Source organism: Eurosta solidaginis, chromosome 1 (assembly GCF_040869045.1).
Source record: "Eurosta solidaginis isolate ZX-2024a chromosome 1, ASM4086904v1, whole genome shotgun sequence".
Classification (NCBI taxonomy): Eukaryota; Metazoa; Arthropoda; class Insecta; order Diptera; family Tephritidae; genus Eurosta; species Eurosta solidaginis.
In genome coordinates, this window is record NC_090319.1 from 150487673 (window position 1) to 150514571 (window position 26899).

General features: G+C 38.5%; 2 long non-coding RNA genes across 2 annotated transcripts; one reads left to right on the forward strand and one right to left on the reverse strand.

Annotated features, from left to right (window-relative positions):
- Positions 1 to 6873: 6873 nt before the first annotated feature.
- LOC137236876 (uncharacterized) lies at positions 6874 to 21544 on the reverse strand. The gene is made up of 3 exons (XR_010948684.1): positions 21309 to 21544; positions 20869 to 21126; positions 6874 to 8819 (listed from the first exon to the last, which is right to left on the reverse strand). It is a non-coding gene; the product is annotated as an uncharacterized lncRNA (long non-coding RNA).
- On the forward strand, positions 20332 to 21545 carry LOC137236877 (uncharacterized). The gene is made up of 3 exons (XR_010948685.1): positions 20332 to 20398; positions 20883 to 21220; positions 21304 to 21545. It is a non-coding gene; the product is annotated as an uncharacterized lncRNA (long non-coding RNA).
- Positions 21546 to 26899: the final 5354 nt, after the last annotated feature.

A 26899-nucleotide genomic window follows, 5' to 3' on the forward strand; every position in this document is an offset into this window, starting at 1 on the left:
TATCTTAAATGCTCAACTCTGGTATTATTAAAAAGTCTACCAGTCCTTATAGCGCACCCACATAGATCGGTCCGAAAAAATCCGATAACTCCGGCTTGCAGAAGTGACGGCTCGTCGTAAATTATCGCAAATTAAACGAGATAACCATAGAAGAAAAATTCCCCATTCCAAATCTGGAGGATATCTTATCTAAGTTGGGTAATGCTCACTACTTTACCACCATAGATCTGGCTATAGGTTTCCACCAAATGGTTGTTGACGAAGCAGACCAACATAAAACCGCATTCTCGACTTCTAACGGCCATTACGAATTCACTCGTATGCCGTTTGGTTTAAAAAATGCTCCTGTGTCATTTCAGAGAATGATGAATAAGGTTTTGAACGACTACATCAACAACAATCGCGCGGTATACCAGGACGACATATTAGTATTCTCCATTTCACTACAAGAGAATCGACATTCCCTTAATAAAATATTTACGAGATTAAGGTAAGTGTCCCTATGTTCGTAGTACTAAGGATTTTTTTGATTTTCTACCTCTCTTGCGTTAAAACAAATGAAGGAAAACTAAAATAGTAAATTTTTCCCATTTAGCTGATCAATCAAGATAAGTTTCCACCTACTTTCAAACAAAACTAACAACTGTTTTAATTTATATAAATCAAAATGTGTGAGAACCTCAAATGTACCTAATTTCGTGGCAAACATTTTCTGATGTACCTAATTCCGTGGTAAAGCGTCCCGTATTTCGTGGTATTTAGTTAAATTCTAATTTTATGGAAAAAAAATAGTTATAATTGATTTCAAGGGCAAATTCCTAAAGATACACAAATTCATTTACTGAAATTCATATTCAGAAATTTAAAATTTAAACTATTTTTTTTTTTTTTTTTTGTTATTTTATTTATGAAAAGAAAGAGTTTCAAGACCAAAATAAATAAGTAAAAACAAGTAAGGAAGGCTAAGTTCGGGTGTAACCGAACATAACATACTCAGTTGAGAGCTATGGAGACAAAATAAGGAAAATCAATCTAGGGTAACCCTGGAATGTGGTTGTATAACATGTGTATCAAATGAAAGGTGTTACTGAGCATTTTAAGAGGGAGTGGGCCTTAGGTCTATCGGTGGACGCCTTTTCGAGATGTCCCCATTAAGGTGGACCAGGGGTGATTCTATAATGTGTTTGTACGATATGGGTATCAAATGAAAGCTGTTAATGAGTATTTTGAAAAGGAGTGATCCTTAGTTCCATAGGTGGACGCCGTTTCGAGATATCGCCATAAAGGTGGACCAGGGGTGTCTCTGGAATGTGTTTGTACGATATGGGAATCTAATGAAAGGTGTTACTGAGCATTTTAAGAGGGAGTGGGCATTAGGTCTATAGGTGGACGCCTTTTCGAGATATCGCCATTAGGGTGGGCCAGGGGTGACTCTAGAATGTTTGTACGGTATGGGTATCAAACGAAAGGTGTTACTGAGCATTTTAAGAGGGAGTGGGCATGAGGTCTATAGGTGGACGCCTTTTCGAGATATCGCCATTAGGGTGGGACAGGGGTGACTCTAGAATGTGTTTGTACGATATGGGTATCAAACGAAAGGTGTTACTGAGCATTTTAAGAGGGAGTGGGCATTAGGTCTATAGGTGGACGCCTTTTCGAGATATCGCCATTAGGGTGGGCCAGGGGTGACTCTAGAATGTGTTTGTACGATATGGGTGTCAAATGAAAGGTGGTAAGGAGTATTTTAAAAGGGAGTAATCCTTAGTTCTATAGGTGGACGCCTTTTCGAGATATCGCCATAAAGCTGGACCAAGGGTGACTCTAGAATGTTTGTACGGTATGGGTATCAAACGAAAGGTGTTACTGAGCATTTTAAGAGGGAGTGGGCATGAGGTCTATAGGTGGACGCCTTTTCGAGATATCGCCATTAGGGTGGGACAGGGGTGACTCTAGAATGTTTGTACGATATGGGTATCAAACGAAAGGTGGTAATGAGTATTTTAAAAGGGAGTAATCCTTAGTTCTATAGGTGGACGCCTTTTCGAGATATCGCCATTAGGGTGGGCCAGGTGTGACTCTAGAATGTTTGTACGATATGGGTATCAAACGAAAGGTGTTACTGAGCATTTTAAGAGGGAGTGGGCATTAGGTCTATAGGTGGACGCCTTTTCGAGATATCGCCATTAGGGTGGGACAGGGGTGACTCTAGAATGTTTGTACGATATGGGTATCAAACGAAAGGTGTTACTGAGCATTTTAAGAGGGAGTGGACATTAGGTCTATAGGTGGACGCCCTTTCGAGATATCGCCATTAGGGTGGGCCAGGGGTGACTCTAGAATGTTTGTACGATATGGGTATCAAACGAAAGGTGTTACTGAGCATTTTAAGAGGGAGTGGGCATTAGGTCTATAGGTGGACGCCTTTTCGATATATCGCCATTAGGGTGGGCCAGGGGTGACTCTAGAATGTGTTTGTAAGATATGGGTATCAAATGAAAGGTGGTAAGGAGTATTTTAAAAGGGAGTAATCCTTAGTTCTATAGGTGGACGCCTTTTCGAGATATCGCCATAAAGGTGGACCAAGGGTGACTCTAGAACCTTTGTACGATATGGGTATCAAACGAAAGGTGATACTGAGCATTTTAAGAGGGAGTGGGCATTAGGTCTATAGGTGGACGCCTTTTCGAGATATCGCCATTAGGGTGGGCCAGGGTGACTCTAGAATGTGTTTGTACGATATGGGTATCAAATGAAAGGTGGTAATGAGTATTTTAAAAGGGAGTAATCCTTAGTTCTATAGGTGGACGCCTTTTCGAGATATCGCCATTAGGGTGGGCCAGGTGTGACTCTAGAATGTTTGTACGATATGGGTATCAAACGAAAGGTGTTACTGAGCATTTTAAGAGGGAGTGGGCATTAGGTCTATAGGTGGACGCCTTTTCGAGATATCGCCATTAGGGTGGGACAGGGGTGACTCTAGAATGTTTGTACGATATGGGTATCAAACGAAAGGTGTTACTGAGCATTTTAAGAGGGAGTGGACATTAGGTCTATAGGTGGACGCCTTTTCGAGATAACGCCATTAGGGTGGGCCAGGGGTGACTCTAGAATGTTTGTACGATATGGGTATCAAACGAAAGGTGTTACTGAGCATTTTAAGAGGGAGTGGACATTAGGTCTATAGGTGGACGCCTTTTCGAGATATCGCCGTTGGGGTGGGCCAGGGTGACTCTAGAATGTGTTTGTACGATATGGGTATCAAATGAAAGGTGGTAATGAGTATTTTAAAAGGGAGTAATCCTTAGTTCTATAGGTGGACGCCTTTTCGAAATATCGCCATTAGGGTGGGCCAGGTGTGACTCTAGAATGTTTGTACGATATGGGTATCAAACGAAAGGTGTTACTGAGCATTTTAAGAGGGAGTGGGCATTAGGTCTATAGGTGGACGCCTTTTCGAGATATCGCCATTAGGGTGGGCCAGGGGTGACTCTAGAATGTTTGTACGATATGGGTATCAAACGAAAGGTGTTACTGAGCATTTTAAGAGGGAGTGGACACTAGGTCTATAGGTGGACGCCTTTTCGAGATATCGCCATTAGAGTGGGCCAGGGGTGACTCTAGAATGTTTGTACGATATGGGTATCAAACGAAAGGTTTTACTGAGCATTTTAAGAGGGAGGGGGCATTAGGTCTATAGGTGGACGCCTTTTCGAGATATCGCCATTAGGGTGGAACAGGGGTGACTCTGGTATGTTTTTGTACGATATGGATATCAAATTAAAGGTAATGAGGGTTTTAAAAGCGAGTGTCCCTTAGATGTATATGTGAAGGCGTTCTCGCGATATCGACCAAAATGTGGACCAGGTGATCCAGAAAATCATCTGTCGGGTACTGCTAATTTATTTATATATGCAATACCACTAACAGTATTCCTGCCAAGATTCCAAGGACTGTTGTTTTCGCCTTGTAGAACTTTTTCATTTTCTTCTACTTAATATGGTAGGTGTCACACCCATTTTACAAAGTTTTTTCCAAAGTTATATTTTGCGTCAATAAACCAATCCAGTTACCATGTTTCATCACTTTTTTCGTATTTGGTATAGAATTATGGCGTTTTTTTCATTTTTCGTAATTTTCGATATCGATAAAGTGGGCGTGGTTATGGTCAGATTTCGCCCATTTTTTATACCAAGAAAAAGTGAGCTCAGGTAAGTACGTGGGCTAAGTTTAGTAAAGATATATCGGATTTTGCTCAAGTTATTGTGTTAATGGCCGAGCGGAAGGACAGACGGTGGACTGTGTATAAAAACTGGGCGTGGTTTCCACCGATTTCTCCCATTTTCACAGAGAACAGTTACCGTCATAGAATCTATGCTCCTACCAAATTTGAGAAGGATTGGTAAATTTTTGTTCGACTTATGGCAATAAAAGTATTCTAGACAAACTAAATGAAAATGGGCGGAGCCACGCCCATTTTGAAATTTTCTTTTATTTTTGTATTTTGTTGCATCATATCATTACTGGAGTTGAATTTTGACTTAATTTACTTATATACAATAAAGATATTAAATTTTATGTTAAAATTTGAATTTTAAAATTTTTTTTTTTAAAAAGTGGGCGTGTTCTTCATCCAATTTTGCTAATTTTTATTTAGCACATATAGAGTAATAGTAGTAACGTTCCTGCCAAATTTCATCATGATATCTTCAACGACTGCCAAATTACAGCTTGCAAAACTTTTAAATTACCTTCTTGTAAAAGTGGGCGGTGCCACGCCCATTGTCCAAAATCTTACTAATTTTCTATTCTGCGTCATAACGTCAACTCATCTACCAAGTTTCGTCGCTTTATCTGTCTTTTGTAATGAGTTATCGCACTTTTTCGGTTTTTCGAAATTTTCGATATCGAAAAAGTGGGCGTGGTTATAGTCCGATATCGTTCATTTTAAATAGCGATCTGAGATGAGTGCTCAGGAACCTACATACCAAATTTCATCAAGATACCTCAAAATTTACTCAAGTTATCGTGTTAACGGACGGACGGACGGACGGACGGACGGACGGACGGACGGACATGGCTCAATCAAATTTTTTTTCGATCCTGATTATTTTGATATATGGAAGTCTATATCTATCTCGATTCCTTTATATATGTACAACCAACCGTTATCCAATCAAACTTAATATACTCTGTGAGCTCTGCTCAACTGAGTATAAAAATTAGTTTAATGTACGTACTTTTCAAAAACTTTTTATTTTTGTTTTTTTGTTGTTATTTTTTTTTTTTTATTTTTTGTTGGTTTTGTATTTTTTTATTAAATCTAAGATTTCTTAGAACTTTAAACATTATTGATATAAAATAAGTAACATTAAATGAAAAAGGTTTAAAACAAAAATAAACAATAAAAAAAAAATTTATTCAATTGATGGAACTTGTTACTTTTCTAAAAATTACTTTTATTTATTATTACAAAAAATTTTTTTTTTATTTTTGTTTTTTATTTTTTTCATTAGTGACACCATTAAGCGCTTCTGTCAAATCTTCTTTTGTGTAAAGGGATTTTGTCATTTTTTCTATAAAATTTAGTTATTAACCCAATAATCAGCGAATAGAGATCGAATTAAGTTTGAGGCAGTTTCCTTAAATTTATTTGAAACAAGTAAGGAAGGCTAAGTTCGGGTGTAACCGAACATTACATACTCAGTTGAGAGCTATAGAGACAAAATAAGAGAAAATCACCATGTAAGAAAAGGTACCTAGTGTAACCCTGGAATGTGTTTGTATGACATGTGTATCAAATGGAAGGTATTAAAGAGTATTTTAAGAGGGAGTGGGGTATAGTTATATAGGTGAACGCCATTTAGGGATAGCGCCATAAAGGTAGACCAGGGCTGACACTATAATTTGTTTGTACGATATGGGTATCAAATGAAAGGTGTTAATGAGTATTTTAAAAGGGCCTTAGTTCTATAGGTGGACGCTTTTTCGAGATATCGCCATTTAGGTGGACCAGGGGTGACCCTAGAATGCGTTTGTACGATATGGGTATCAAATGAAAGGTGTTAATGAGTATTTTAAAAGGGAGTGGGCCGTAGTTCTATAGGTGGACGCGTTTTCGAGATATCGCCATAAAGGTGGATCAGGGGTGACTCTAGAATTTGTTTGTACGATATGGGTATCAAATGAAAGGTGTTAGTGAGTATTTTAAAAGGGAGTGGGCCTTAGTTTTATAGATGGACGCGTTTTCGAGATATCGCCATAAAGGTGGACCAGGGGTGACTCTAGAATGTGTTTGTACGATATTTGGATCAAATTAAAGGTATTAATGAAGGTTTTAAAAGGGAGTGGTGGTAGTTGTATATGTGAAGGCGTTTTCGAGATATCGACCAAAATGTGGACCAGGGTGACCCAGAACATCATCTGTCGGGTACCGCTAATTTATTTATATATGTATAACCACAGTATTCCTGCCAAGATTCCAAGGGCTCTTGAATTCGCCCTGCAGAACTTTTTCATTTTCTTCTACTTAATTTAATTTATTTATATTTTGCGCCAATAAACCAATCCAATTAACATGTTTCATCCCTTTTTTCGTATTTGGTATAGAATTATGGCATTTTTTTCTTTTTTCGTAATTTTGATATAATTTACTTATATACTGTAAAGATATTAAATTTTTTGTTAAAATTTGGCTTAAAAAACCAAATAATATATAAAATATAAACCAAACGATCTCTTACATTCAAATCTAAACTCAAAAGAATGGGAAATTTAAAAAAGCGAGTAGAAAGCATAGTGTACAAGTACAAGTGTGTTGACTTCTTTCTGACAGGCACTCTGTCTTGGCCGGGCCACAGCTCAGGGATGGTGCCGGTCAAGATTTAATGTAGAAAAGAAGAAAAAGTGTGGTATTAGAATTTTAATATTCACAAATATTCTTTATTGAAGATAAAGATTCAACAATGTATATATATATGTATTTGCAGGTTACCTTTTAGTTGGTGAAGCTGGAAACTGTGGCGGGATACGTCCTTTCTCCTTGATGTGTGAAAACAAGTGAAGTAAAAGAACATAACAGGAGGTCAATACCGCTTGCCAGTCAAACTGTTTATTTATTCCAGCGATGTTCATTTGTATGGTTAACATAAACAATTTGACTGGCACTGTTAACCGATATAAGAAAAAATGCGAGGGCGACCTTTTATGTTTGGAGTTTGGGCTGTCGGCCTAAACATGCCGGCCCCCTTGCGACACGCAAGATCTATTTGGACATATTCCGCCGCTGGTTCGCAGTTTAAATTAAATTAAATTAAGCTTAAAACTATTTTCAGCTCAGGTTCCGTTTGAATTACCTAAAGTCGAAAATTGAAGAAAAATAAATGAAGGTACACATGGTTCTAATTCAGTGGCACATTTATTTCCAAGTTTCATGTATGTGGGTAGGTATAAAACATAGTTAAATTTACTATTTCGTAAAAAAAAGAACATTTGTATATAAAGGAAGTTCATTTTATGAATAGCTTTACAATTATTCCAAGGTTCCAAAAACCAAGTATGAAAAATATTTAAAAAATCCATTTTATGTATAAGTATGTATATAAAAAAGTATGTAAAGTTACTCTTTGATAAAAATATGAATTTAACAGGCGCCAGACAATACCCAGCCAAAGATGGTGTTCTGTGCCAACAGGGGCCCCAAAGTTCCGGCTGGTATGGCACCCAGCATAACCTTCGGGACCACATCGGCACCGAGCACCAATCGGACCGGGTCGGCGACGTAGAACCGTGGGTCTGCGAGCCTGATGTTGGCATATGGCGTGGCTACCGTTGCATCCAGGCTTGTTAGTGGGGTTTGCCTCCGGAAATGAGGCAACGCCACGGCATAAGTGGTGACGGTTGCCGTCTGCCCATGCTTGCCCCGCAGCTTGATGAAGCACCCACGCCGATCCCCCAGAACCGTCACATCAAGGCCGAGCCGGCGGATGAGCTCATCCGCGATGATGGACGTTGCAGCGCATGGATCGAGTAAAGCTCGAACCAGGTGCAAGCGCCCACCGGACTCAATCTTAACAACGGCCGTGGGTGCAACCGACGTGAGGCACTGGATCAGCTGCGGCGGCGCACGTGGGCTGACAACCGTCCCAGCCCGGAAAGCACTCGTTGGATGGGGGTGGAATGCGGATGAGTCCACTCTCCATTTTTTATTATTGTGTTGTGCATGCTGCACACGTCGTCTTTTTCTTCTATTCTGGCTGCTCCTCTGCGGTTGGAAAGTTTTCATTTCCAATCCGCTAGCGATCACCTCGTGCCTGAGTAGAGGTCGAAAACGGCGCGGTTGGAAAGTTTTCATTTCCAATCCGCTCGTAGAGGGCGGGCGGAATGCAGATGATTCCACTCCGCGAGCTACACCTGGGCGGAAAGCAGACGTTTCCGCTCCAGAGGACTCCGTTTCGACCTCGGACGCGTTTAATGAGAGGGTGTCGCTATCCTCTACGGTGGTTCTCAGTGGCCCGCGATGCCACGTGTTTCGTTGCCGACGCGTCGTGTCCTGAGCTTCCGCGATATGCAGCATGGTGTGGTGGTCGTCCTTGCACTTATTGCACCGTCCCTCATGTGTGCAGTGTGCTGCGCTATGCAGAGGCGACAGACAGTTGGTGCAATAGTTTTTTTTTATTACAAAATACCACCTTTTTTCCGGTGTGCTACCGCGGAAGACAGGACACACCCTGAGTGGGTGCTTCTTTTCGCACAATCGACAGGCCAAAGAGAACCCCTTTGCCTCAGCTGTTTTACGAATTGCAGTGAATCGCGTCATTTTTCTGAAAAGGAAAATAATTTGTTCTAATTTTGTCGACGTAGTGAGCATGTTTCGGTTGGCGAGCAATTCTGGTAAAGTAAATGTGAACTTCACCTGATAAGGGGGTTGTTGGTGGAAGCGTGGTAATGTATGCGATACATGAATACGCGATAGCTGTATTGTATTGTAATATAATTCATATTCATTTGTTTTGCAAATGATGCCCTCGGACCCCCAAGACAGAAACAACGCCAAACCAAACATTAGCAGGAAAGATTTTCTCAAACAATGTCTAATTTATATATTTCCCAGCATTTATAGCATTTATTTTTGATTACTAACTAGTTTCTCAAAAATGTAAATGTCTACGTCATGCTTTTCCGTATGTGACGCATGTAGCCTTACGGATAATTGATGATGTGTCAACACCCTTATGCTACCGTACTAGTGAATCGATTGTTTGCAATATCGATATATTGCATATTTCACTAACTTCAGTTCCGGATTAATTAATGAAACGAAAACAAAAAGAAAAACGTGCGGGAGTAAATTTTTTCTTAAAATTGTAATTTTAATTAGTGCGTGTGCGGGCGAGTAATGTAAATCGCGGGCATTTAACTTTTCCGTTGTTAATTTGTCGTTAGTGAAGTGTTTTGTGAAACAAAATATACATATGTGTATATATATTGCAACAAAAAAAGAGAGGAAAAAAGATATGATAATGAAGACCTATGAAAGGTCAATCAAAAAAAACCTCCACCAAAGCAGAGTAACTAGCATAGTGGAAAGTGTGTGATTGTGTTTTTTTTGTTTTTTTTTTTTTTTCAACGATCCGCAATAAAATTATGCGATCGTGGAGTGAGAACATACATATGTAGTAGGGTGTGCAGTGAATTTTTTTTTTTTTTATTGTAAAAAAAAAGAAAATTTTTGAGTGGTTTTTTTTTTTTTGGGGTTTTTGCTTCGAAAAGCAAAATTGCATTGATTGCTTGTTAGGGTGTCCGAAATTTCTCCTCAATTTTTTTCTCTGTTAGAAAATTTTGCTCTTTGTTCCCTTTTTTTTCGTATAGTGTTTACAACTTTTTACTTCGAAAAGTAAAAAGGAATTGTGCGGTGTGCCGTGCATTATATTAGGGTGGCCTTAATTGAAAATTTTTATTTATTTTATTTTTGTTTTTTATTTTTATCTCGATAAAAACGGGTGTATGCAATGGAATTGGCAGCGCTTTGTATAATTTAAGTAACGTTGCCTTTGCCATTGTACTATCCTTTTTTTCGTTTCTTCGCAACAAAAATTATGTTTATGTGAGGACCCCTATATATAATGCACTAGGCAAAAGAACAAGGAAAATATTTATTTGAGGGAAATTGCATTATTTAATAGGTATGTGGTTTACGAAACCACGAACCTTTTTTTTGATTGCTTAAGCTGACCCAAATTTTTCTTTTCTTCATGATTCCATGCAGTCCAATGCACACAGTCATTGCGTGTATGCCCGCGCACATGTTTTCGGTGGCGACTACCTGACAACCTCACTTGGTATTGAGTGTGTAAAAACGCATAAAAAAAAAATATGAAAATTTAATAATAAAATGTGTTCATCAACTGTAGCAACATATTGTTGCTTTTATAATTGAAAATCACCACCCATGTGCGCAAGCAGGTACATGTACATATGTAACATTAGGCTGCATCAAAAAAAAGAAATTTTTGTTTCCACTATGAGTTTGTTGAAGTTGCTTCGTTTGGGTTAGGAGAAGTTTTGATGTTGTGTGGAGATTTTGTAACTTCAATTGTAGCGTTACTGCTGGAGATTTGGGTCTGACGTGTTTTCGGTGTCCGCATTATATGGTGGTAGTAATATTAGTTTGACAAGTGGTCTTGTCACTTGCCCCCTTTCAGTCCTTATATCCACAACGCGCACCCGGTTGTCTGAACCAGGGTGTAACCTTATCACACGCCCCAATCTCCATTCGTTGGGAGGAAGATTGTCTTCCCGTATAACCACCATATCTCCGACTTGCATATTTGATTTAGGGTGCTTCCATTTTATCCGTTTCTGTAGTTCCGAAAGATATTCTGATTTCCATCTTCTGCAGAAGTTTTGATGTAATGCCTTGAGTTTCTGCCAGCGATTGACTATTGAGGCCGTATTTTCATCAACGCTGATTTCCGCTGGTGCTAATAGGTGTCCTCCAATCAGAAAGTGTCCTGGTGTTAGAGGCTCAAGGTCAGATGGTTCATTTGAAGCGGGGCTAAGAGGGCGAGAATTGAGACACGACTCAATTCTACATAACAATGTGTTAAATTCCTCAAAAGTGAATTTGTTGTTTAAGGCCACTTTTTTTGAAGTGGATTTTAAAGCTTTTCACTCCCGCTTCCCATAGTCCTCCCATGTGTGGAGCTCCTGCTGGTATGAACTGCCAATTTAATGCCTGATGGGAATATTTTGACAGGGTTTGGTTTCTTGCATCGGCAAGAAATTCTTTAAATTCAGTTTTTAATGCACGTGATGCACCGACAAAGTTTGTTCCATTGTCCGAATAAATGTTTCTTGGACATCCTCGTCTAGCTACGAATCTTGAAAGAGCGGCTAGGAATGAGGAAGTGCTCAAATCACTAGTGGCTTCTAAATGTATGGCCTTAGTAGAAAAGCAAACGAACAGACAAACGTAACCCTTTGAGGTACGACACCCGCGCCCACTGTAACTCTTAATATCGAAAGACCCTGCGAAATCTACCCCTGTATTGGTAAATGCACGCGAAAATGTGGTGCGTTCTTGAGGTAGAATTCCCATGAGCTGATTTTGCGATCGTTTCTTGAAGATCGTGCAGATCTTACAATTATGAATTACGGATCGTATCATGGTTTTAACTTTTGGAATCCAGTATTGAGTTCTAATGATGCGCAGCATTAATTGGTTTTCACCATGGAGAGACATTTCATGGACAAACTGAACATACAGACGTGTAAACCTACAATTGTACGGAAGTATTATGGGATGGCGTTCAGATTCGGTAGTATCTTTGGATGCACCAAGTCGTCCACCCGTTTTCACTACTTCGTCTTCATCAAGATATGGAGTGAGCGAAAGTATTTCGCTTTTAGATCCAATTGGTGTTTTGGATTGCAAACTTGAAATTTCTGATCCGTAATATTGCTTCTGAGCAAGTTTTATTAAACGGGTTGTTGTAGCTTTAATTTCATCTGAGGAAATTAAATAAGATTCATGTTGACTACAATCTTTCGTTTTAGAATGCGTTCTATGAAAAAACCTGAGTATATATGAGATAACTCTTAAAGCCCTAGGAAGATTTGAAAACCTATCGAGAATATCATTAATATTGCTTGAAATTGCGGTTGCATGTGCTTGTACGCGTTTTTCTTCAATATTCGTGTTAAAATCCAAATCTTGTGTTGGCCACTTTTCCTTCTCTTCTTGGAGCCAAGAAGGACCCTGCCACCACAGAGAGTTGTTGACTAAATCCTCGGCTAGTTTTCCTCTACTGGCTAAATCTGCTGGGTTTGTACCTGAATCCACATGATACCACGACGAACTTCCAACTTTGTCGACGATTTTTGTAATTCGATGCGCAACGAAAGTTGACCATGAGCACGGAGGTTTTCGTATCCAAGCCAGTACGATTGTCGAATCTGTCCACAGGTGGATGCTTTGTTGACCTAAATCAAGGTTAGCGCAGATAGATTCGGTTATCTCCGCTAATAATACAGCACCGCAAAGTTCCAGTCGAGGAAGTGAGATGGTTTTGACGGGAGCTACTCTTGTTTTTGCCAAAAGCAGATTCACAAATATGCCGTCGTTGGTTCCCACTCTCAAATACACGGCTGCACCATACGCTTTCTCGGAGGCGTCGCAGAATCCGTGGATTTCGACCTTTTCTGTTGGAGAAAAGGCTACCCATCGCGGTATTCGTATTTTGTCGATATCCTTGTACGTATTGGTAAAATTTTTCCACCTGTCTAATGTTGAAGACGAAACGGTTTCATCCCAGCCAGTACCCTCCAACCAGATATTTTGCATGAGCATTTTTGCCACGATAATTGTTGGAGCTAGCCACCCTAATGGGTCAAAGAGTTTTGCGATAGTAGATAGTATCGCTCTTTTTGTGGGCTCAGGGTTTTCTTCTATAGGGTTTGCTATGAAGTAAAACTGATCGGAATGAGCATTCCACCTAATACCGAGCGCCTTTACACTACTTGAATCTTCAAATTCTAAGAAATCTTCGCTCAGTAGATGAGCTTTGGGAATACCCTGTAATATTTTACTGGAATTTGAAGTCCATTTTCGTAATGGAAAACCAGCTGAACTTAAAACCCTGGAAATTTCATTTCTTGCTCTGATCGCAGATGCAATAGTATGCCCTCCCGAAAGAACGTCATCGACATACATATTTTTCCGTAGGATATTTGAAGCGATTGGATGAGGTTTTTCGGAATCATCAGCCAGTTTAAGTAAAGTCCTTATTGCTAGATAAGGAGCACAATTGATACCAAATGTCACTGTTTTGAGCTCATACAGACTGATTTGATCATCTGGACTTGAGCGGAAAACTATTCTTTGGTATCTTGTATGATTATGATCTACTAGGATTTGCCTATACATCTTCTCAATATCGCTATTGAAGACGTATCTGAAAAGTCGCCAGCGAAGAATTAATGTTGGTAGATCAGCCTGAAGCACAGGACCAGGAAGAAGAACATCGTTCAGGCTGACACCATTTGAAGAGCGTGAAGAAGCATTGAAAACAACTCTAACTTTGGTTGAGATGCTTTCTTCTTTTATTACTGCATGATGTGGTAAATAGTAATTATCGACCGCATTGGCCGATTGAATTGAATCTAATTTTGACATATGCCCCATAGTCTCGTATTCCAGTATGACTCTATTGTACTCCTTCTGTAAATCGAGATTTTTTCTAAGTCGGGTTTCATTTTTATAGAATTGAGAGCACGCTATTCTTAATGATGGACCTAGATTTATCTCTCCTGGGAATTCTGACCTGAACGGAAGCGACACAATGTATCTTCCGTCAGAATTCCGCTGCGTTGTACGTTGATACAATTCCTCGCAAAATGCATCTTCTAATGTCGAGGCTTTAGCTTTCGGCGTGTCTTCGAGCTCCCAAAATGACCTTAGCTGCTTGTCTAAAGCCACTTCATTATAAAAGGATACCCGATTATGATTGGTTGGACTGGCTGCATCAGCACGACCAGTCAGTATCCAACCAAAGACAGTTTCTTGAGCTAAAAGAGTGCTAAGAATATTTTTTTTGATACCGTCTAATATGATTTGCGGATAAATATCCCCGCCCAGAACAAGATCAACTGGCTCATTCACGAAGAAACGTTTATCCGCAAGCACGAGATCAGGGAATGCTTGTTGTGTTAATGCACTAACATCGCATGTTGGCAAATTACCTGTCAAATGGGGTAGAACTAGAACTAATGCGTCAATAGAAATTAGTGGGTCAACTGGGGACCGCAACTGAATGGCGCATGCCTCTTTTACCTGCGCAGAAACTGAATTATTGATGCCCGAGACTTGAGCATGCATATTTCGAGTTGGCAGTTTGATTCTTCGTCTGAGTCTTTCAGTGATAAAAGAGCATTCAGATCCCGAATCTATGAGAGCTCTGGCCGAAAAATCTGTACCATTATAATGAATGGTGACGCGAGCTGTGCCTAGTAAAACCCCTTTACGGGTATTAATAAAATTAGATTTTACAGTAGTTTTATTTTGCTGCTTTTTTTGTTTTGCAGATTCATTTTGAGATTGAGCTTGCCTTGAAGTGCACGGTTGCTCATCTGATGAATCTGCAGAATTATTTACCTGTGTAAGTTTTGCCTTACTTGTCTGTAAATGCAGAAGGGTATTATGTCTTAAATGGCAGTTGCTGCAATTGTGCGCACTTGTGCATTTTGACACTGAATGCCCCGATGACAGACAGTTTAGGCAGAAGTTATTTCTTTTTATGAAAGCAAGTCTTTCATTCGTGTTCAAATTTTTGAACTTTGAACACGCATAAATTTTGTGATCATTCCTTTGACACATTTTACAAGTGCCTTTAGCTACACTTGCTTGGAAAGCGCCAAGTTTCTTTGGGGGATGTTCAGAGGCCTGCTTTGAGTTTTGTACTCTTTGAGGTTTTGTACTCTTTGTACCTCTTAAACCTGAGACTGATTCTAACGTTTGAAAACGATTTGTCAGAAATCGGTCCATATCCGCCCACTTGGAAGTTTCTGTCTTGTTTTCTACGGACTGTTCCCATAGCGAAAGGGTCACATCAGGAAGCTTAGTTGAACATAAGTATGTAATAATTGGATCCCAATTAGATATGTCAATATGATGACTTACTAACGAGGATATGCAATTATTTATGTCCCTTTGTAATCTTTTTATTGAATTACCGCATTCAGTTTCGACTGATTGAAGGTTGAAAAGAATCTTTAATTGGGTGTTGACTAATATTCTCTTATTTTCATACCTGTCGCACAAATTTTTCCAAGCTATATCAAAACCATCATTCGTCAATTCGCATTTCTTAACGATTTCTCTGGCTTCACCTTGGGTTTTTTGTATGAGATAATATAATTTTTGTACTGGCGACAGGCTTTTATTTAGAATATAATTGGCCGTGAACATGTCACGAAAAGTTGGCCACGACAGATAATCACCTTTGAATATATCAGTGTCACTAGGTGCCAAATGCAAATTGCGTGGCGTGAAGGCTGCGTCGTTTTCCTTCTCTGCCTTCTCAAGTTTTTCTGCCAAGTCATTTATTTTTGTCATACACCGCACAAAAACAGTATAGCACGACTTATTTTTTTTTCTAATTGCCGTAACATTCTTCTCAGATATATTTTCTGATTGTAATAACGCATCAAAAGCTTCTTTAGCTTTTTCCCACATCGATTTCAACTCCTGTTGCTGAATTTTCAGCGAATTTTTGGAGTGTTCGCTAGTGGCTATGCTTAAAAATTCGATGTCGAACTCAATAATTGTGTCGACTAAGCGGTTATATGCTTCCATATTAAAATATAAAAAATTGAAAGGATTGATTTTTAAAATAAATTACGTACACAGAGACAGAATCTGTGGAATTACCCAATTCGCTATTATAAAATTTAGACAAGGCTTCCCACCAACAAAGGGACCCCAATAAATTGAATAACTTCTAAAAAATTGAGTGTAAATTTCTAATGTAAAATATTTATTTTGATACAAAACTCAAATTTAACAATTTTCAGAGTAAACAAGTAAGGAAGGCTAAGTTCGGGTGTAACCGAACATAACATACTCAGTTGAGAGCTATGGAGACAAATGAAAGGTATTAAAGAGTATTTTAAGAGAGAGTAGGCCATAGTTCTATGGATGAAAGCCATTTAGGGATATCGCCATAAAGGTAGACCAGGGCTGACTCTAGAATTTGTTTGTACGATATGGGTATCAAATGAAAGGTGTTACTGAGCATTTTAAGAGGGAGTGGGCCTTAGGTCTATCGGTGGACGCCATTTCGAGATGTCCCCATTAAGGTGGACCAGGGGTGATTCTATAATGTGTTTGTACGATATGGGTATCAAATGAAAGCTGTTAATGAGTATTTTGAAAAGGAGTGATCCTTAGTTCCATAGGTGGACGCCGTTTCGAGATATCGCCATAAAGGTGGACCAGGGGTGTCTCTAGAATGTGTTTGTACGATATGGGAATCAAATGAAAGGTGTTACTGAGCATTTTAAGAGGGAGTGGGCATTAGGTCTATAGGTGGACGCCTTTTCGAGATATCGCCATTAGGGTGGGCCAGGGGTGACTCTAGAATGTTTGTACGGTATGGGTATCAAACGAAAGGTGTTACTGAGCATTTTAAGAGGGAGTGGGCATGAGGTCTATAGGTGGACGCCTTTTCGAGATATCGTCATTAGGGTGGGCCAGGGGTGACTCTAGAATGTGTTTGTACGATATGTGCATCAAACGAAAGGTGTTACTGAGCATTTTAAGAGGGAGTGGGCATTAGGTCTATAGGTGGACGCCCTTTCGAGATATCGCCATTAGGGTGGGCCAGGGGTGACTCTAGAATGTTTGTACGATATGGGTATCAAACGAAAGGTGTTACTGAGCATTTTAAGAGGGAGTGGGCATTAGGTCTATAGGTGGACGCCTTTTCGAGATATCGCCATTAGGGTGGGCCAGGGGTGACTCTAGAATGTGTTTGTACGATATGGGTATCAAATGAAAGGTGGTAAGGAGTATTTTAAAAGGGAGTAATCCTTAGTTCTATAGGTGGACGCCTTTTTGAGATATCGCCATAAAGGTGGACCAAGGGTGACTCTAGAATGTTTGTACGATATGGGTATCAAACGAAAGGTGTTACTGAGCATTTTAAGAGGGAGTGGGCATTAGGTCTATAGGTGGACGCCTTTTCGAGATATCGCCATTAGGGTGGGCCAGGGTGACTCTAGAATGTGTTTGTACGATATGGGTATCAAATGAAAGGTGGTAATGAGTATTTTAAAAGGGAGTAATCCTTAGTTCTATAGGTGGACGCCTTTTCGAGATATCGCCATAAAGCTGGACCAAGGGTGACTCTAGAATGTTTGTACGGTATGGGTATCAAACGAAAGGTGTTACTGAGCATTTTAAGAGGGAGTGGGCATTAGGTCTATATGTGGACGCCTTTTCGAGATATCGCCATTAGGGTGGGCCAGGGTGACTCTAGAATGTGTTTGTACGATATGGGTATCAAATGAAAGGTGGTAATGAGTATTTTAAAAGGGAGTAATCCTTAGTTCTATAGGTGGACGCCTTTTCGAGATATCGCCATTAGGGTGGGCCAGGTGTGACTCTAGAATGTTTGTACGATATGGGTATCAAACGAAAGGTGTTACTGAGCATTTTAAGAGGGAGTGGGCATTAGGTCTATAGGTGGACGCCTTTTCGAGATATCGCCATTAGGGTGGGACAGGGGTGACTCTAGAATGTTTGTACGATATGGGTATCAAACGAAAGGTGTTACTGAGCATTTTAAGAGGGAGTGGACATTAGGTCTATAGGTGGACGCCTTTTCGAGATATCGCCATTAGGGTGGGCCAGGGTGACTCTAGAATGTGTTTGTACGATATGGGTATCAAATGAAAGGTGGTAATGAGTATTTTAAAAGGGAGTAATCCTTAGTTCTATAGGTGGACGCCTTTTCGAAATATCGCCATTAGGGTGGGCCAGGTATGACTCTAGAATGTTTGTACGATATGGGTATCAAATGAAAGGTGGTAATGAGTATTTTAAAAGGGTGTAATCCTTAGTTCTATAGGTGGACGCCTTTTCGAAATATCGCCATTAGGGTGGGCCAGGTATGACTCTAGAATGTTTGTACGATATGGGTATCAAACGAAAGCTGTTACTGAGCATTTTAAGAGGGAGTGGGCATTAGGTCTATAGGTGGACGCCTTTTCGAGATATCGCCATTAGGGTGGGCCAGGGGTGACTCTAGAATGTTTGTACGATATGGGTATCAAACGAAAGGTGTTACTGAGCATTTTAAGAGGGAGTGGACACTAGGTCTATAGGTGGACGCCTTTTCGAGATATCGCCATTAGGGTGGGCCAGGGGTGACTCTAGAATGTTTGTACGATATGGGTATCAAACGAAAGGTGTTACTGAGCATTTTAAGAGGGAGGGGGCATTAGGTCTATAGGTGGACGCCTTTTCGAGATATCGCCATTAGGGTGGGACAGGGGTGACTGGTATGTTTTTGTACGATACGGATATCAAATTAAAGGTATTAATGAGGGTTTTAAAAGCGAGTGGCCCTTAGATGTATATGTGAAGGCGTTCTCGCGATATCGACCAAAATGTGGACCAGGTGATCCAGAAAATCATCTGTCGGGTACTGCTAATTTATTTATATATGCAATACCACTAACAGTATTCCTGCCAAGATTCCAAGGGCTGTTGATTTCGCCTTGTAGAACTTTTTCATTTTCTTCTACTTAATATGGTAGGTGTCACACCCATTTTACAAAGTTTTTTCCAAAGTTATATTTTGCGTCAATAAACCAATCCAGTTACCATGTTTCATCACTTTTTTCGTATTTGGTATAGAATTATGGCATTTTTTTCATTTTTCGTAATTTTCGATATCGATAAAGTGGGCGTGGTTATGGTCAGATTTCGCCCATTTTTTATACCAAGAAAAAGTGAGCTCAGGTAAGTACGTGGGCTAAGTTTAGTAAAGATATATCGGATTTTGCTCAAGTTATTGTGTTAATGGCCGAGCGGAAGGACAGACGGTGGACTGTGTATAAAAACTGGGCGTGGCTTCCACCGATTTCGCCCATTTTCACAGAGAACAGTTAACGTCATAGAATCTATGCTCCTACCAAATTTGAGAAGGATTGGTAAATTTTTGTTCGACTTATGGCAATAAAAGTATTCTAGACAAACTAAATGAAAATGGGCGGAGCCACGCCCATTTTGAAATTTTCTTTTATTTTTGTATTTTGTTGCATCATATCATTACTGGAGTTGAATTTTGACTTAATTTACTTATATACAGTAAAGATATTAAATTTTTTGTTAAAATTTGAATTTAAAAAATTTTTTTTTTAAAAAGTGGGCGTGTTCTTCATCCAATTTTGCTAATTTTTATTTAGCACATATAGAGTAATAGTAGTAACGTTCCTGCCAAATTTCATCATGATATCTTCAAAGACTGCCAAATTACAGCTTGCAAAACTTTTAAATTACCTTCTTGTAAAAGTGGGCGGTGCCACGCCCATTGTCCAAAATCTTACTAATTTTCTATTCTGCGTCATAACGTCAACCCATCGACGAAGTTTCGTCGCTTTATCTGTCTTTTGTAATGAGTTATCGCACTTTTTCGGTTTTTCGAAATTTTCGATATCGAAAAAGTGGGCGTGGTTATAGTCCGATATCGTTCATTTTAAATAGCGATCTGAGATGAGTGCTCAGGAACCTACATACCAAATTTCATCAAGATACCTCAAAATTTACTCAAGTTATCGTGTTAACGGACGGACGGACGGACGGACGGACGGACGGACGGACGGACGGACGGACGGACATGGCTCAATCAAATTTTTTTTCGATCCTGATTATTTTGATATATGGAAGTCTATATCTATCTCGATTCCTTTATATATGTACAACCAACCGTTATCCAATCAAACTTAATATACTCTGTGAGCTCTGCTCAACTGAGTATAAAAACCAGTGGACTGTATATACGTGTTAAAAAATTATTGCTCGCCAACCCAATATATTTATGTACGTGTGCGTGTATGTATGTATGTAGCACAGTATATTCAAAACAAACGCAAGTGAACAAACTGAGCAAAGTTGGAGGAAAATTGTTCCGTCCACTAAATAAACGCTCAAATTAAATTGTTTTGTTTAAAAAAAATGAATTGAACAAACCGAGTAACTAGTGTGAAATTAATTTTTCTTAATTCAAATATATTTATGTACGTGTGCGTGTATATATGTATGTAGCACAGTATTATTTGAATGCAAACGCAAATGAAAGCCTGAGCAGAACTTGGAGGAAAAATGTTCCGTCCAGTGGTAAACGCTCAAATTAAATTTTGTCTGTTTTAAAAAGTGAATTTAATTAAAAACCGAGTGACTTTTGTGAAATTAATTTTTCTCAAATTCAACTGCGATGAACCAAACCCAAAAGTGAGGTTAATTACACAGTGCAGTGTTGTTGTTGTGGGCTGTTAATAACAGAGAAGTGCGAGTCATATAAATGTAAATTGAATTAATTAAATTTGAAAAATTACTTGCACTTTTCTATTAAGTTATTCCCAAACACTGTTTGTACAAATATTTGTGTGCAATAATGCAACAGCGAAGACCCTTAAGCCGTGTCAAATATTATTTACCGTCGGCGGCAAGCAACATTTGATGGTCAAAAAGGCTATTTGTACAAATCAAATTTAATTTTGATTTTGTTTCACAAGTCACTCGCGCACTTTTCACTTTCACTAATTTTTAATTTATTAACTAATGTGCTCACTGAAATAACCACGTACCTTTATATTTGTAGATGTGTCCTGATGAAGTGGATGAAATAATATATAAACAAATGGCTTTTATAAATTGCTGTGTTTTTGCTGCTGCCAATGGTCGCTTTAAATTCCCCACAAATAAAATACTGCTTCTGGAATACCAAGCACTATACCCTCAAAATTGGTCGCAAGTACAACAAAATTTGAATTCCTGTGGTTGGTTCGCAAAATGGTTGTTTTAATAATATTTAAACACTCGTGCTGTTGATGACAAACTGGTCGCTGTGATGAGAAAACGGATTAAGGACCAATGTCTTGGCCGGGCCACAGCTCAGGGATGGTGCCGGTCAAGATTTAATGTAGAAAAGAAGAAAAAGTGTGGTATTAGAATTTTAATATTCACAAATATTCTTTATTGAAGATAAAGATTCAACAATGTATATATATATGTATTTGCAGGTTACCTTTTAGTTGGTGAAGCTGGAAACTGTGGCGGGATACGTCCTTTCTCCTTGATGTGTGAAAACAAGTGAAGTAAAAGAACATAACAGGAGGTCAATACCGCTTGCCAGTCAAACTGTTTATTTATTCCAGCGATGTTCATTTGTATGGTTAACATAAACAATTTGACTGGCACTGTTAACCGATATAAGAAAAAATGCGAGGGCGACCTTTTATGTTTGGAGTTTGGGCTGTCGGCCTAAACACACTCGCTTAAGTGGGCATAACAGGAAAATCTGGGTTGCCATTATTGTTTCGGTTGAAAAAGGTCAATTAGGGTTCTGTGCAGAGACGTAAAAGATTGAAACAGGGTTTATGTAGTAACAAAAGTGTTGCTCCTGTTCCACAGCATTTTAATTTTATTAAGCTGTGAAAATAGAAACAAAGTTTGTCAAAATGGCAAAAAAAATTTTTTTTTTTTAAATCAGCCTGATGTATGCTTTGTCTCGGCGCTTCTGAGTACATATTTGAGTATATGTATATGTAAATGGGTGTTCACTGGGGTTTTTTTTTTTTGAGGGTTTTTTGTTATATGTACTTGTCTCAGCGATTCTGAGTACAAGTAATATGGGTATATATGTATGTATATCTATATAAGTGTGTAAAATATATTTGCCGGTAAACTGTGGTGTACCAACAATACCTTTTTGTTTGCCGTGCCAATGCACTTGATCTATTGACAAAGTAAATGTATGCAAAATATGTAACCGATGGTCTTCTTCGTTGATTCCTTCTATTATGTAGTTACATAATATGGTCATGCAATTATTTTGTTGAGGGTGGATTTTTGGCTTATACAAAAAGATATGCAAGTGGGTATGGGTGTTATGGGTGCATATACTTGTAGGTTTGTATACAAAATTAATCTTGTGTGCACCGGTAAAATAAACTTTAGGAAAAGTGACAAAAATTTGGCAAAGTTTGTTGCTATGGGTTTTTTATAACATATAAATAATGCAAATTTATTTGTTGAAAAATTTATATGGGTTTTTTGAAGGGACTGTACTTTTTTGTACCAGTGGGTAGGCAAATGAAATTTTTGCCGTTTAAGCTTTATAATGTTGGTATATAACCAGGGTCCAGATCTTTAGATCGGAGGGTATAAATTGGGGGATGTATAGAATTTGGGTCCGTACTTTAGACGGAGGGAATATACTATATGGGGGTATATATTGGGTAACAAAAGTACTTACTCTGACATTTCCTTTAGTTTTATGTGTGTTACTTGTGGGTTGTTTGTGTTGTCCTTTATTGTATTGCTCCTCGTTGATGTTTTCTTCTTCCTTGTTGTTGTAGTTAGTGTTAATGTTGTTGTTGATATGATCTATGCTCAAATAGCTCAAATATCAATTTTTTTTATTAAAAAATTACCACACAAATTTCCACTTTTATACCTTTACTACCCTAAGGTTTAGCACTTCTGACGCTTAAATTGCGTTTTGCAAACAAAAAAATTATTTATTTTTTTCAAGTGGATTTTTCCTTTTTCTAAATTTTTTTTCTCAAAATTTATTGTGTTTTCAAAAAACTATTACCATTTATTTAATTTTTTCCAACTTTTTTGCCTTGTTTATTCACTTTAGGTGTTTTTTTTGTATGTTGCATGTTTGTATGTATCTTTTCTTTTTCTTTTTTTCTCAGCAATTTTCTCTCTTTTATCTTTTCTTTTTCAAAGGATTTTACTTTCTTCCTTAAATTTTTCTTATTCAATATTTTTGATTTATAATTTTTTTTTTCTTTTAATCACACGTTGCGTTTTTGGGAACACACAATTTTGTGTATGTATATATGCATGTATTTTTGGTTAAACTTATTTTAAATAATTTTTTTTTTGTTTTGGTTGTTGTACTTAGCACTTTTGTACTTTTTATTTTTTTGTTTTGCGTGAAAAAAATATTTGTAAAAAAATGCCCACTTTCCTCTCTGCTTTCTTCTTTTTTTCTGCAAAGGATTTTATTTTTTCCCTTTTTCGTATTAAATTTTCTGATTTCCAAAAAAAATTTTTTTTTTGTTTTTTTTTTTCACACACCTTAATATTGAACTTTCGTGTTGGTTGTTGGTATTTATGTACTTGTACCTATGTTTGTAAAATTTTATTTTTTTGTAAGCACTTTTATGTTGTTTTTTTTTTGTCCGTACCGACCGCGTTTTTATTTAAAAATTGGTTTTGGTTCTCTTTTCTAATATTCGTGTTTGTTTTTGGTTGCTGGCCTTTTCAACACAGAAGAACCATGTTTACTTTTGCACTACCACAGCACTATATTTATGATAGATAAGGGCAAGGAGTTAAGTTAAAATATGTACATATTTTGTAACCTATATAAACAAAGCAACTCCAAATTTAAAAAGGAAATTTATGACATTAAATTTAATTAAATTAAACTGGAATAAACGCACGAACGATGCGTGGGTGTGGGCAGTTTTTGATCAACTGAAACATGGAGAGTGATCGCAGTAGCAGTCACAGCTGAGCTGCCATGATTGCGTTTGGCCGCACTGGCCGGGTGTTGCCAGACGGAGGGGGCAGACTTAATCCGAAAATCGGGTCATGTCTTCAACACGGAGAAAAGTACCTTATCTTAAATTTTCGATAGGTCACCAGCAAAGCTATCTGATGACGAAACCAAAAGCTTTGTTAATAATATTTTTGACATTCATTTCCAAAGCCCCGAAATTGAAAAAATCATAGAAAATTTTAAAAATTACCATCCTAATTCAGAAGAAACAAAATGCCTAAATGAAATAATAAAAAAAATTAAAAAACGTATTATATTTCGAAGGAGATAACTTATCATCCGCTGCAAAATATAAACAAAAAATTTTGACAAAACACGATATTCCTGTGTATTCCAAAGTGTACCGATGCCCTCAGATACATCAACAAGAAGTTGAAAGGCAAATATCTTAAATGCTCAACTCTGGTATTATTAAAAAGTCTACCAGTCCTTATAGCGCACCCACATAGATCGGTCCGAAAAAATCCGATAACTCCGGCTTGCAGAAGTGACGGATCGTCGTAAATTATCGCAAATTAAACGAGATAACAATAGAAGAAAAATTCCCCATTCCAAATCTGGAGGATATCTTATCTAAGTTGGGTAATGCTCACTACTTTACCACCATAGATCTGGCTATAGGTTTCCACCAAATGGTTGTTGACGAAGCAGACCAACATAAAACCGCATTCTCGACTTCTAACGGCCATTACGAATTCACTCGTATGCCGTTTGGTTTAAAAAATGCTCCTGTGTCATTTCAGAGAATGATGAATAAGGTTTTGAACGACTACATCAACAACAATCGCGTGGTATACCAGGACGACATATTAGTATTCTCCATTTCACTACAAGAGAATCGACATTCCCTTAATAAAATATTTACGAGATTAAGGTAAGTGTCCCTATGTTCGTAGTACTAAGGATTTTTTTGATTTTCTACCTCTCTTGCGTTAAAACAAATGAAGGAAAACTAAAATAGTAAATTTTTCCCATTTAGCTGATCAATCAAGATAAGTTTCCACCTACTTTCAAACAAAACTAACAACTGTTTTAATTTATATAAATCAAAATGTGTGAGAACCTCAAATGTACCTAATTTCGTGGCAAACATTTTCTGATGTACCTAATTCCGCGGTAAAGCGTCCCGTATTTCGTGGTATTTAGTTAAATTCTAATTTTATGGAAAAAAAAATAGTTATAATTGATTTCAAGGGCAAATTCCTAAAGATACACAAATTCATTTACTGAAATTCATATTCAGAAATTTAAAATTTAAACTATTTTTTTTTTTTTTTTTGTTATTTTATTTATGAAAAGAAAGAGTTTCAAGACCAAAATAAATAAGTAAAAACAAGTAAGGAAGGCTAAGTTCGGGTGTAACCGAACATAACATACTCAGTTGAGAGCTATGGAGACAAAATAAGGAAAATCAATCTGGGGTAACCCTGGAATGTGGTTGTATAACATGTGTATCAAATGAAAGGTGTTACTGAGCATTTTAAGAGGGAGTGGGCCTTAGGTCTATCGGTGGACGCCTTTTCGAGATGTCCCCATTAAGGTGGACCAGGGGTGATTCTATAATGTGTTTGTACGATATGGGTATCAAATGAAAGCTGTTAATGAGTATTTTGAAAAGGAGTGATCCTTAGTTCCATAGGTGGACGCCGTTTCGAGATATCGCCATAAAGGTGGACCAGGGGTGTCTCTAGAATGTGTTTGTACGATATGGGAATCAAATGAAAGGTGTTACTGAGCATTTTAAGAGGGAGTGGGCATTAGGTCTATAGGTGGACGCCTTTTCGAGATATCGCCATTAGGGTGGGCCAGGGGTGACTCTAGAATGTTTGTACGGTATGGGTATCAAACGAAAGGTGTTACTGAGCATTTTAAGAGGGAGTGGGCATGAGGTCTATAGGTGGACGCCTTTTCGAGATATCGCCATTAGGGTGGGACAGGGGTGACTCTAGAATGTGTTTGTACGATATGGGTATCAAACGAAAGGTGTTACTGAGCATTTTAAGAGGGAGTGGGCATTAGGTCTATAGGTGGACGCCTTTTCGAGATATCGCCATTAGGGTGGGCCAGGGGTGACTCTAGAATGTGTTTGTACGATATGGGTGTCAAATGAAAGGTGGTAAGGAGTATTTTAAAAGGGAGTAATCCTTAGTTCTATAGGTGGACGCCTTTTCGAGATATCGCCATAAAGCTGGACCAAGGGTGACTCTAGAATGTTTGTACGGTATGGGTATCAAACGAAAGGTGTTACTGAGCATTTTAAGAGGGAGTGGGCATGAGGTCTATAGGTGGACGCCTTTTCGAGATATCGCCATTAGGGTGGGACAGGGGTGACTCTAGAATGTTTGTACGATATGGGTATCAAACGAAAGGTGGTAATGAGTATTTTAAAAGGGAGTAATCCTTAGTTCTATAGGTGGACGCCTTTTCGAGATATCGCCATTAGGGTGGGCCAGGTGTGACTCTAGAATGTTTGTACGATATGGGTATCAAACGAAAGGTGTTACTGAGCATTTTAAGAGGGAGTGGGCATTAGGTCTATAGGTGGACGCCTTTTCGAGATATCGCCATTAGGGTGGGCCAGGGTGACTCTAGAATGTGTTTGTACGATATGGGTATCAAATGAAAGGTGGTAATGAGTATTTTAAAAGGGAGTAATCCTTAGTTCCATAGGTGGACGCCGTTTCGAGATATCGCCATAAAGGTGGACCAGGGGTGTCTCTAGAATGTGTTTGTACGATATGGGAATCAAATGAAAGGTGTTACTGAGCATTTTAAGAGGGAGTGGGCATTAGGTCTATAGGTGGACGCCTTTTCGAGATATCGCCATTAGGGTGGGCCAGGGGTGACTCTAGAATGTTTGTACGGTATGGGTATCAAACGAAAGGTGTTACTGAGCATTTTAAGAGGGAGTGGGCATGAGGTCTATAGGTGGACGCCTTTTCGAGATATCGCCATTAGGGTGGGACAGGGGTGACTCTAGAATGTGTTTGTACGATATGGGTATCAAACGAAAGGTGTTACTGAGCATTTTAAGAGGG